We start from the raw sequence: 13168 nt of genomic DNA on the forward strand, positions 1-13168 counted from the left end.
GGTAAATTTTTGGAATCTTTGATATTTATTCTTCTCACAAATGTTTTTAATGCACCTTTTTTCCCTTCAAAAAACATGGTTCAATTGTTTGATTATGTTAGCTACAATCCCTTGTATTATTACTATCTTTAAGACACAAGGATTAAGAGGAGCGATTTGCCTTGTATCATCAGTTTCTTTGTTAATACATATGGATTCAGAAGTAATATCTGCACAATACTAAAGATGCCTTCTAGCATCATGTCACTGGATTGTTTGAAGATGAGCACACCACTCAGGGTTTTTTGGGGGGATTGTTATTTCATGTGCAAATGCATTCCCTCACGTGGCATTTTGTGCTCTCCTTTAAGTGTTTGTGTTTTATCTTTTTCAGACCACTTTCAGGCTAACATTTTCAACATGTCCATCTATGAACAATTCTGTGGACAAAGATACATGTAAGGGAAAGCCACTTACATAGGTTTCCTCAAAATCTGAGGGCTACTATTTCACCTGGTCCTGATAAAAGCCACAGACCCACCAGGGCTATTCGTGACTGAAACATGTTGACCATACGTCAGACCACAGATGTGTGGGATAAGTAATTCCTCTTAACAACATTGTTCTTGTTTTTAACCTTATGCCTACCCATTTTATTTATTGTCAAAATTAAAACTAGTTTTCTTCTGGGATTGGAGATCATTTTAAATTCACTTCACACTTCACCACTGTCTCCAAGCAGACAGTCAAACTCCAGGAAAGAGGACATCCTTCACTTGGAGAATAGGGCACTCAAGTGAAGAAGATCCGATGAAGATGCTACCCACAAAATCATCCCTAGTTTGGTAAAACATGTCACTTTGAGGTCAAATACGTGGGTGTAGGTCTTGAATGAAGTCCTCTTCATACTTTCCTGAACAATCTTTTTCTATGCCTTGGTTCACTTTCCTTGATTATGTGTATTAAGTTGGAAGGCTAAGTGAACCTATTGCTCTTACCTCTTACTCCCTCCTTTGATTTTTTTGTATCAAATACGGCTGACAACAACCATGTTTCCTTTGTGGTGTTGAAAAGTACATCTACAGAGCATCAATATATCTTCTGATAGATCCTTTACATCAGTGCTATTTCTCACTCCCATATTTCCAGTTCTATCTCATCTGCTTGAGACACAGCCATCTATTGCATTTTCAAGAAGTGTCCTGAGTTCACCAGTGGGTGGTCATCCTTTTGAGTCTATTTGGGAAAAGTTTCAGGGTTCTGATGGAGTATACCTAATAGTTTAAAGGAAGTACCCAAAATCACTGATGGGTTTAGCCTAGATGAATAGAGTATATGGTCTTGTCTGAAAGGCAAAGCTGAAGGGTTTGGAATGATTATAATACAGGCCTATACTCTTTTTGAAAAATATATTATCAAGGTGTGTGTGTTCTTCACTAATTGTATTAAAAAATAAAGAGTCTACTCCATCATTCCTCCTCAAAAAACTAGAAGGTGATAATGATGCTGATGAAAATTCCTATTATGATCCTTTAAAATGTTATGATGAGAAATGTCACATGAAATGAAGAGGCTTATGCTAATTAATTTGTGTGACAGTGATGCTACTGCCCTTTTCCTGCTAACATTACTTGTTATGTGTCTGGAATTGTTAATAAAAAATTCTCATGTAGCTTGGTCAGATCTGAAAGCTTGAGATTTTATATTGTTTCAAAGAATAATTGTGTATATTATAATACAAAACCGGAGAAGGAAAGGGTCTAAGGAAAGTTTTAAAGATCTGTGCGGATATATCCCCACTTTATATATGACAAAACACAAAATCCGCAGGTCTCATGAAAAGCACAGACAGTGCATGAAGCACAACAACAGGGAATGGAAAAAAACACAGGAAGACCTATTTAAGAGGACGAAATTTCATCACCCACCGAGGTGGAATGCTTCATCATCTGAGATCTCCTCTTGGCTGCAAGCCTAGTGCAGCCAAGGAGCTGCAACTCCCTACACGTGTTAGGAGGAGCTTGCGGATGTTTTAATTCGATCCAGTGGCTAGATCTCCTAAGACCAATGGAGCATGAAATCAGTGTGAATGAAAAATGCATTATGCAGTGTATAGAGTGTGAGGTTAAAATTTTCTACCAAGAGAGAAAAAGTTTATTAGCTATCTCGTGGTGTCAAGTGTTAAGAAACAGTGTAAGTGCGGTCTGATAGAATTTACGAGCATGCTGTTCAAACAAATGGGAGGGTCTAAATGTTTCAGCCAATCGTGATTATGTGTTGATCATGGCCTTCCTCAGGACCTAGTTACTACTACTGCAAACAATAGTGCGTGAGTGAATAAATTGCACTGCAACCATTAGGTCATGAGCCGGGAGATAGGGTTTGAGCTTCCTAAGGATGCTGAGTTGGAAGTTTGCTCCTTTGGTGAGGGAACTGATGTGTTTGTGCATGTCCAGTCTCTTGTCTAGTATGATACAAAGCAATTATGCCGAGGCCACTAGGTGAGGTCTGCAGTTAAGAGCCATAAGCTGATTCAACCATTGTTCAATGACCGGTGATTGCTTGTGGGGTGAGATAAGGATGAATTCTGTTTTTAGAGTATTTAGTTTCAGATGGTTACGTGTCAGCCAGTTTTGTGTTTCCAGCAAGACTGAATAGAGGGACTGGATGTCCCCATGGGAGGCAATCTTCAGGTATAGTTGAGTATCGTCCTCATACATGTGATAGTGAATGCTGGATGATTTCAGCATTTCTGTTAGAGGCCCCGAGGAAGGGATGTTTGTAGCAGATAGTACCACTACTCATATTGACATTGAAGGCATTACCTGGTTCAAGGCCAATTACCATAGTAGGCACATTTGGCTATGTTCTACACATAATATTATTTATGTAGAGCCGGTAGTAGACTGTCGCATGTGAGTAGTGTAGTGATCTGTGCACCCGTCCTGAAGAAGAAGCTTTATGCTTCGAAACATGTTGACGCACACAGGAGGTTATGTACATTAAATACAAAAAACCTCTATCACACTATTTTAACAATAAAAGCAGGGAGGTGTATCAAAATTATATCTAGCCTTCACATGCCAGGTATTTTTTAACAGTCACTTATCCATTCACGCCTGACCCTACCACTCACTACCCTCACACACCACACATAGTGATTACATCAGTCCTCCCGCGAATCCGTTGGTTAGTAGCACGCCACATTCCGTAGAGGGACGCGAAGACCCATAGGACGAAGCATGACACCAAGGACCCTTTTTGTGTGTGAGGGGTATTTAAAGAACACCACATGCTTCCCACCGTTGTAGGGAGCACATCAAACTCCAGACCTTATTTCCTATCTTTTCGCCTATGTTATATGGGTGGATTGCATTTGTTTATTAACGAGTTCTAGTGTAGGTCATTCATTTGTAAATGTATAGCTTTTCTTTCTGTCATTTGTCTAGTTGCAATCTTCTTTGCTTTCTACTGATCTTCTTCCTTTCTCTCCACATTATTTAAAACATCTTCCTTTTCTGTTGCCATATGAAATATGTGAGCTCTCTTTTCTTATAAACACTGAATAAATGTCATCTGTAGTGGACTCATGAAGCATATCAAATTGTGTTGATAAGCCTTAGCACTGTCTATTCTACTAGGGGACCTAAAGAAATACCAAGCTGTCTGTATCTCCTTGGCTCGAGGGTGTGGGTTCATTTTCTTATGAAGGGGAACTTCTGAAAGAATAAAATCATAATTGGAAAAATAATCCTCAAAATGGTTCAACCTGTGAAATAAACTAGGTAATATGCTATAAGTGAATCTATATGAATGTGGAATGTGATAATAGGTTATATCCTCAGGAGCTGAAGCAGGTATGTGTGCGCAAACATAGCAATCCTTAGCATTCAGGGCATGTGCGTATTCTTCCACTAATTCAGAATAAACATTTAATGTAAAATCCCCCTCTGAAGCATCTAAATATGAAGCCTTACGTTTTGCTTGATCCACTGAATGAGCAGGTAATGTAGGTGTAGGGGTATCCCTATGGGGACGTATAGCAGAAGAAATACTCATAAGAGGTTATTAATTCTAATACAACAACTGGTAATGTCACAGCAATCACTACTCTACATCTAGTCTTGGCAAGGAAACACTCGTTTGTCTTCAGTCAGACCTTAAGTAGAATATAGTAGCAAGCAGACTTCGAATAATCTGAAATCAGCTGTATTTGTGCAGAATTAGCAAAACTCATTATTGTTAATAATTGTGGTTATTTCATTCAGCTTATATACAGCAGTCTTCATGAGACATCGCTAGCCCTAATCTGTCTTCGTCTAAAAATGGCAACCCCACTCTTCTACGGCAGCCTTGGCCCTAGGGAATTTTCTTAATACTTTTTTTCTCTTTTATATTTTTCTTAAAGCAACAATTTTGAAGTTTATTTAAAGACAATTCTGTTTCAGGAATCAATCTTCTGGGTGCCTGTTGATCGCCTTCAGTGTCACTCCCAGCACCTGAATCTGTGCCTTTGATTACTGTTTTGGAATGCATTCAACTAACATACTAGATCTCAGTCTCTCTTGGTGCCTTGGCTACGTATCACTTTCTCTGGCTCAACGACTTCCTTCACCCATTCCTTCACCAGGGTCGCGTATCTGCATCGGTGGTTGCTCTGTGGCATTCCCCCGCGCATCCAATCGGGCCGGGTTACATCTTCCGATTTCCGAACCAGAAATAAATGTGTAACTTGCTGTGTACTAATGGCGCTGCTCACCATATAGGATTCTTCTGATCCCGGCAAACGGCAGCGAGGGAGCAAAGGAGAAACACAGATGGGGTTTGCACAGCAGCATACAGGGCAGCACAGAGATATTGCTGCAACCCAGATTAAACTAAATAAAGCCAGAGCAAAAGTTAGATATGTTCGGCTTGAAGAACACAGTCTTTGGAAGTAAAGGCACAGTAACATTAGCATTCTGGGCTGGGATTTTAATATGTGAGTGTATGCAAAAGGTTGAGGTGAATGCAGGCTGTGCGGACACTGGTCTTATTTTGAGAACTGCCTAATGCAATAAAAAAGAGTGCAGTGATGTGTATGCAGATAGGATGTCACGATTAAAAGTTCACAAGACCTGGTTAACCCTCTCATTGTCTGCTTGTTATTAAATTTACTAGTGAAAAAGTCTTTGTATTCTTACTGTGACAGTGTCATATGATATTAAACATAAAATGTCTATCTTAAATTCAGAATCATGCGTTTCAGATTTCATGGTAGGAAATGTATTTACTATACATCGCTGGCTTTAGGGAAATAAATCAAGTGAAATGTGTAAAACGTGTGGTTCCACCTGGAGAGGTGCCAGAACATAGAAAGAACGCTGCCTTTCTCCAAGTTGTGTGTGTGTGGTAGGCAGAAGACATATTTCACAGAACCTGTCAGGAGGCCAATTCCCTGGTGCCCCCAGCTTGCTTCCGTCCACACCCTGGGTGGAACTGGAATACCCAGAGGAATCTCAGCTGCTTCAATTGCGCTGAAGCCAGATGGGAAATCTGTTCAGATGCAGCTCTGCAGACGGGACTTGGTGCTAACCTGCACATATGCTGGCTGTGCATACCTGACCTCACATGATTTAATTAACTCTGGTTGCAGCCTGTCGTATTGTGGCCTAGGCCTGGGGGCAGCTGGCAATGATGATACATGGAGGCTTGTTCACAGTAGTGGCCACCCCCGACTGAGCCATGCCCAGAGCCCTGGGCTATTTATTACCAAACAGACGTTGTCCCAGCGTGCACCAGGCCGAACCATTAAGGCACACTCACGGGGCAGTGGCTTAAGGAGACCACCCCTCAGCACAATAGGAGACGTGGAATGTTCTACAGTCTCCACAACATTACATTCCTCTTTGACCAGAAGGGACATGTTAACAGAACTTAAACACTAGGCAAATATGCAGAACATAACAAAAGGGAATGTGCAATCCAATACACACATCTTTTGGGATGAGGTACAAATGGAACAGTCTTACTTGGTTGTCTTTTTTCAGCTTAGGGATCCCTTCCACTGCAGACGTAAATGTAATGAACTCGACTTCTGGATACCTTGAGAAAATGTCTACTACCACCAGCATGTACTTTCCTACTGGCAGACTGCCAAAGTAAGCACTTACTCTCTCCCATGGGGCGCTCGGAGCTGCTTCAGTGATCACTGGCGCCGGTTTGCTTGGTAGACTCGTTTCTAGGCATACTGGGCAGTGCTGCACCACTGACTCTATTTGTTGGTCCAGGCCTGGGAACCAGACTTTGCTGCAACGTCTGTTTTTCGATTTGACAATTCCTTGGTGGGCACCATGTGCCAGAAGGGCTGCCTGTCTGGTAAGGCTCTCCAGCAAGACAAGGCGCGGGCCTCGCAGTAGACAGGCGTCAGCTGATACCGACAATTCATGACGGACCTGGTGCAGGGACTTCAAGGGTGCTTGGGCTGCTATGGTCCTTGGAGATGAAGAGCTCTGTAGGAGCCTCCAGTCGCCTGAGGAAACCGCCTGGATGGCGATTTGGAGGCAGTCATCAGCCACGGTGGCTGCTATGACATCTTGCAGGGATATAGGGAGAGGCCGGGACCTTTCCACCACCAAAATCACGTAATCTTCTGTGGCTGCTGCCTCAGCCGCTTCTGGAGAGGTGGCTGGCCTGGCATGTCGCGACAGAAAGTCAGCTGGATTCCGGGTGCCAGGTCTATACTCCACAGTGAGCTGGAATTCTTGCAGCTGCAGGATTTATTTCTCTATTCGCAGAGGAGGATGAGACGAGGAGCCTTGGAACAGCGGAATCAACATTTTGTGATCCGTGTTCACTGTGAATGGATGGCCATACAAGTATATGTGAAAGTGGCGGCACCCCCATAGGATCGCAATGGCTTCTTTCTCAATTTGAGAATACCGCTGCTTGATGGGTGTAAGGGTCCGGCATGCTTAGGCGACAGGTGCCCATCCGCCAAAGACTTGTTGTTCCGCTAGCACAGCTCCTAGGCCTGTGGGGCTGGCGTCAACTACAAGCAGGGAGTCATGCCAGGGATCAAAGTAGACTAGCGTGGTGACCGCGAATAGTGCTGCCTTCGTTTGCTGGAATGCCTTTTCTTGCTCTGGACCCCATGTCCAGAGGGTGGTGGTTCTGGTAAGATCTCACAGAGGGCCAGTCAGATCTGAGAGATTTCTGATGAAGCGTTGACAGTATGTGACCATACCCAAAAAGCTGCGGACTCCTAACACCGATGTGGGGGCAAGGGCCTCTTGGAGGGAGCGTGCACCAAGATATCATCGCTCATGTTGAGCACCCCTCCAGCCCTTGCAGGACAGTCTTGATGATGTTTTGGAACACTTCGGATGCGCTTCGGATTCTCAAGTTGAGGCGTGTGTAGCTCCAGAGACTGGCGTGGGTGGAGAAGGTAGTGATTGGGCGAGAGTCCTGGAGCAGAGGGATCTGATTGTACCCTGAGTGGAGGTCCATCTTTGAGAACCACTTGGACCCCGCGAGTTCGTCAATGATGTCATCTACCGTGGGTGTCAGGTGGTGCCCCCGCTTGATGGCTTCTTTACGACTACGATGGGAATCCCACCGGGTGGGACCACGCACTGTAGTATGGTTTAAGGCCTCTTTTTGCATGCATGTTATGTTAGCATGGTTTATTAGAAGTTTAAACACCATTTTACCTTTTCCTTGCTTTTGCACAAGACACTGCTTAGCTGTTTTTTGCAAGTTAGCTTTCCGGAAGGTCTATACATGAGAAAAGGTTTGTTTTTCGACATCTCTAGGCATACATCGTGCCCCCAGTCTGCACAGTGAGTGCTGAGCCATCAAGGTTATCATAATATGTGAGCCTGTTTATCGGCATGTCCGTGTAACACATTCTAGACACAACATTTTGGCAGCTGCAAGCCGAGCAAGATTCTGGCGCCCTTATCATAGCACACTTGCCATAATTTCACACATGATGATTCCAGGGTTGCAGAGAGACTTACCGATCCAGATGTAATTTACACTTACTGAGCGGAAAGGTAATGGGGTCCCCCAAAACAAGCACAAGAGACCTTCTATAGCTTATAATACATAGTTCCTATATAGGGAGGCTGTTTAAACTAGGCACTTTAACACCTGTTTGCACTAGCATTGTAGTATGATTCCTCCTTTTGTATTTTATGGAGTTGTAACCATGCTGACCATTTTATTTTTAATCATATGTATGCTTATGTTGACTAAAATACTGCGTTTGAGATCACGTTGTTAAAATAAATATTTTAACCTTACTCTGTCTCATTTTTACTCCTGTTCTGGACCGGTATGAGAGTATAACAAAAGTTTGTTCTCACTTTCCTCCATTCCTGAGATGGTCCTAAGTCGCATGTTCTTGGTTGTCTAATCATTTGTTACTTTTCTATAGGACGAAGAGCTAATGTGACACTGATGCTAACTGGTTGGGGTTTTCTAGATACTGAGGTGAGTTTCTGGTACACCACAATTCACTAATGTCCTAGGTCTCTGTGCACAGTTCTGTGTATGAGCAGAAATGCTTGCAACAGCACTTGCTCAATGACTCCAGCTGCTTCCAACACACGGAGTTCAGCCTCGACCTTTGGGTGGAGATGGAAGGCAATCCTCCTGTGCCTGAGGGCAATTGGGCTACAGACTTGTCTTTATGCAGCTGGACAGCCAAGCCTTTGAGGCATCCAATCCCTTTGAAGAGGGGTGTGAACTCGGTCAGCAGGCATACCAGTTCATGAGCCAGCAAGGGAAAGGCAAAGTGGATGAGGTGATTGTCCTGTGCAGTACGGCAGCTGAGTAAGTATCCAGACCCTTCATGGGAGAAGTATACTTTGGACTGTTGGTGAACTTGGTCGTGAGATAGCTCCGCTTGGAAGACGCTGCATATTCTGACTGGTGTGGGCACCGAATGCGTACACATGGACGTTGGTGTTGTGGAGGGCTGGCAGGTTGGGCAAAAGCCTGTAGAGGTTGATGGTTGAAGTTGATGGTTGCACCTGTATCGATGAGCGCCGCTACTGGGTGGCCTTGCACATTGATAGTGCACATGGGTGCTGCTAGCGGGGAGGCAGAGAGGGCGTGTTGCATGTGTAACACATGCACAGTGGCGGCCTCGTCTTCTTCCTTGTCACCGCTTGATGAGTCATCTGGGAGCGGTTCGAGTGCGCGCACCATGCAAAGTGGGCCTTGTGGCAGTCGCTGTGGCTTCAAGCGGCAGACCTTGGAAAAATGATTGAGCTTTCTGCACGCACTGTAGGGTTTTCTTTGGGCTGGGCAGGCGCCATCATGTGGGAGTGGGCCACCACACCATCCACAGAGGCGAGTCTTTGGGCTCTGTCTGGAGCTTTGGGCTGAGGACCTCCTGGGTCTTTGTCGGGGTTCACGGGTTTCAGTGTGGACGGCACAGACTGGTTCTTCTTTGATGGCTGCTGTAGCTTTGTGCTCCATGTGGGCATTGCTATTTTGTGGATTTCTGCACCTCCAAGGTGGAGGAGTATGGGTCTTCACCGTGGGTCAGGGATGTCAGCGGCGTCGAAGAATTTCTCTAACCGCTCTACCCATGCCTTCCACCGTGCAGCATGAGAGAGCAGCCGCCCGTGACAGTGAAGGGCTCTAGAGGCGGGATGGAAGACATACATGCCAGAGAGACAGTAGCGGTGATAAATAGGAAGAGTGTACACCTAACCGGTGCAGGAGGCTGTAGACACCACCGAAGGCAGGGCGTGGCAGAGTGTCCGCTATGCGACAGGCAGCCGTGAGTAAATGCCAGCGTGGTCAGCCAAGGACAAGCTTCTGTGGCCTGGGTCATGAAGCAAGAGCAGGGAGTGTGTGTGTCCTGTAGGAGCAGGTGGCCAGGTGCCTGCAGAGAATGGCAGGGCTCAAGCGTCAGCCCCTGGAGCCAGTGGAGGCAAGAGGAGGCACCCGGGGGACAGAAGACTACCTCTGCAGAGGTAGCTTAGTGCCTCGCTGGAGCAGGCTGCAGGATGTGCCACGTGTGTCCCAGGACAGGTACCTTGCAGCTGGGTGGCCAGGGAGCTGCAGGCCTGCGCAGCGCGGCTTACCATAAACTGTGGCAGCAGGCAGTGTAAAGACTCCCCCCTGCGGCGTAGAGCGCCACAACGACACGGGGTCAAGATCACAGGACTGCACGCATGCGCCCGCGCAGCTAGTCTCACTGCAAGAATCCAGGCTGGGTTGCCGGTAGAGGGCAGCAGGGTCAGCTGGCAGGTGGAGCCGCCGGCAGTGGCGCCACGCAGATGTGCAGGCTGGGCCTGTCATGCAGCACGGACAGGCCGGGCTGCGGGTTTAGGAGGCGTGGCGGGAGCGCTCTTCCAGGGGCAGTGGCGTGCAGCACGGTGGGTGAGAGGTAAGACAGCAGAAAGCTGACACCACCTCGTCACCAGTGTAGTATTGTGGCATAGGCCTGGCGGCAGCTGGCAATGATGATACGCGGAGGCTTGTTCACAGTAGTGGCCAGCTCCGAACTGAGCCACGCCCAGAGCTGTGGGCTATTTATTACTAAATAGACATTGTCCCAGCATATGCCAGGCCAAACCATTAAGGTACGCTCACGGGGCAGCGGCTTAGGTAGACCACCCCTCAGCACAATAGGAGACGTGGAATGTTCCATGGTCTCCACAAATTACACAGCCAGTGGCATTAAGATAAGCGCAGCGCAGCCTTCTGGTCTCTGGATAACTATTGCTGCATAAAGGAATTTGTTTGTGTTTCCAGGGAAAAATTGTCGAACACAACTATAAATAGCCCAGGTTTCGCACTGTCTGTATGAATGTAGAAAGCAGAAAAAAGAGACACCAAGCAGATTACCAGACAATTAAAGCTTTAAAGGCTGCTTGTTTTAGCAGGGGTGCACTGACAATGAAGATTTTTTTTTACTTTGCTTCATCTAGTTACCTAATGAACCTATAAGAGTGAAGAACACGGACAACATTTTCTATTTAGTGATGAATCTACGCACCACTGCCTCAGCTGACTATTTCTGCCAGTTCTGTCTTTGGCTGCACAGTATCTGCTACCTTTGTGCAGAGGAGCACAAGTATTGGAGAAACATGCCAGATGTGGTTTCTCCTTTAGTGTGCTTCTTGTGACAGCTCCAAAGATGGCTTGGTTGCTGTAGTATCGGTCTCACTGCTGCTGACAGGGAAACAAAAAGAAAGCACATAGTATGCCACAAATGCAGCCCCTGAGATTTCGCGTATTAAAACAAGCCCTCTTCACCAGGAGTCTCGGAAGGTACTTCTCACCTTGTTTTTGGCTATATTGTCACATAAGGTCCAAGAAACCCTCTTGCCCTGAGGTGGAAGTGCATGCAGGTGCTGCCATTGTGAAAGTAAAAGCGGGCGCCTAGGGGGAAAAGAATATTTACCAAAAAAGCATTGGTCAATGCAAGAAAGTATGCTTCAGTCAGTAGAACTGCAGGAAAAGTAAGAGACCCACACAGGACTAATGAAAAGTCAGGAAAAAGAGGGGCAAAATGAAAAATCTTTGCAGGCCATACCTTAAAAACAAGCCCAATCCCCCTCAAAAGGAAGCCCAAACCAAGGAGATATCCTACTAAAAAAGCCTAAATTACGGTTGAGATCGAAAAGTGCAAAAGCCTAATAAAAAAACACAAGCATGGGAGCAGAAGCCATGGTGGGGGAGGCAGATGTAAAAAAGGAACAACTGTGGCATTACGAGGAAGTGGGAGGAATAATGCTATATTTGGATGCAAGCAACCAGGGCACTGAAGCTACACACAGACAAATAATAACAGAGCAGGAAACCAAGAAAAAAATAGTCCCCCAAAGAAAAGATAAAGAACCATAGCGGAATGAGACAGCATTAAGTCCCTGATCTATGGGAGGAACAGAAGAGAGAAAGGAGGGATAAAGACGTAGGACTGACCACCAGCAAGCAAGGATTTTTAAAGTACACTGACGTAGACAAATGAAAAGCAGTGGCAAGAAAGGGGTTTGGAAAGAAGCACACAGACATATTACAGCAGGTCTGGAAGAGACAACGCATGTGCTGTCTAGCTTGACCTAAATAGGCAGTCCTGGCCTGATGATGGCACTGGAGGTCTCACAGACCACACCCCTTGCATGAGCAGTTATTTTACATGGCGCGCTGCACCTGCTCGAGTCCTCTGCCTGCATCATGTATGCCCTGGCATTGCTTGTGCTGTCACTCTGCTACAGGTTGGAAATTTCGTGCACAGGTAACTCTTCTAAAGTAAATATTGCTTGTATCAACGTACGCTTGTTAGTGTAATATTTCGGTGGGCACCTCATGTATGTGTCTCAAGCTGCACTGAGACTCACAGTTAGTTGTGTAATAATGTAGGCATGTGCCCACCAAACTATACTCAGAGTGGCACGGGCATTGTTTGCGCATTTACACTATAGAGCACTTCGAGTTATGTTGTTGTCAGACTCTGCAAACGGCACATTTTTTTATCTATGCAGTAAGGTAAGATATATGTTTATCGCTGGGTCACATGGGTATATCAATCACATGTGTATCAGTCCAGGCAACAGGACTCAATGATTGGATATATATTTGTCTGGAATGGGAAAATGGTAAAACAGGGTGGGATCGCAGACTTTATCAGCTGTTAAAATCTGTGTGTTCTATGGGTTATATCGTCTAGCCTTTGTATAGTGTGCAGATCCCCTCCCTTTCTCCTGGGCATGGTGGCATCGAATTCTTATGAGCATTACTCTGTGCACTGGTCCACATCTATTTTAAGTGTATGGTTCTATTTTTTCAGTCACCAAGAAGTGTTTGAAAGTGCTATATGTCTCCTTTAGGATGCCCTTGAAAATGGGATGAATGAATGCAACAATGTGGTCTGGTGGAAAGTTCAGATGGTGTGTGGGAGTGGTAGCAGGCAATGAGGCACAGCCAGGGCCGGACTGGCCGGACTGGCAATTCCGGGCACCTGGCAATCCCCCAGTAGGCTGGATGGGGTGGGGGCCAGTTTTGGGATAGGGGGCCGTTTTTGGTGCTTGGGCTGATTTGGACCGTGAGGCGTGACCGTGACCGAGCAAACAACAAGCACTATCTGAAAAAAAATGCAGCTGCTGTTGATGGTGCTGCGCGCACCGTCCGGAATCATGTCTGTGATGTCACCCGATTTTATTTCATTGAGGCTAGCCTCTATTAT

Source organism: Lissotriton vulgaris, chromosome 2_1, assembly GCF_964263255.1.
Source record: "Lissotriton vulgaris chromosome 2_1, aLisVul1.2, whole genome shotgun sequence".
NCBI classification, from domain to species: Eukaryota; Metazoa; Chordata; class Amphibia; order Caudata; family Salamandridae; genus Lissotriton; species Lissotriton vulgaris.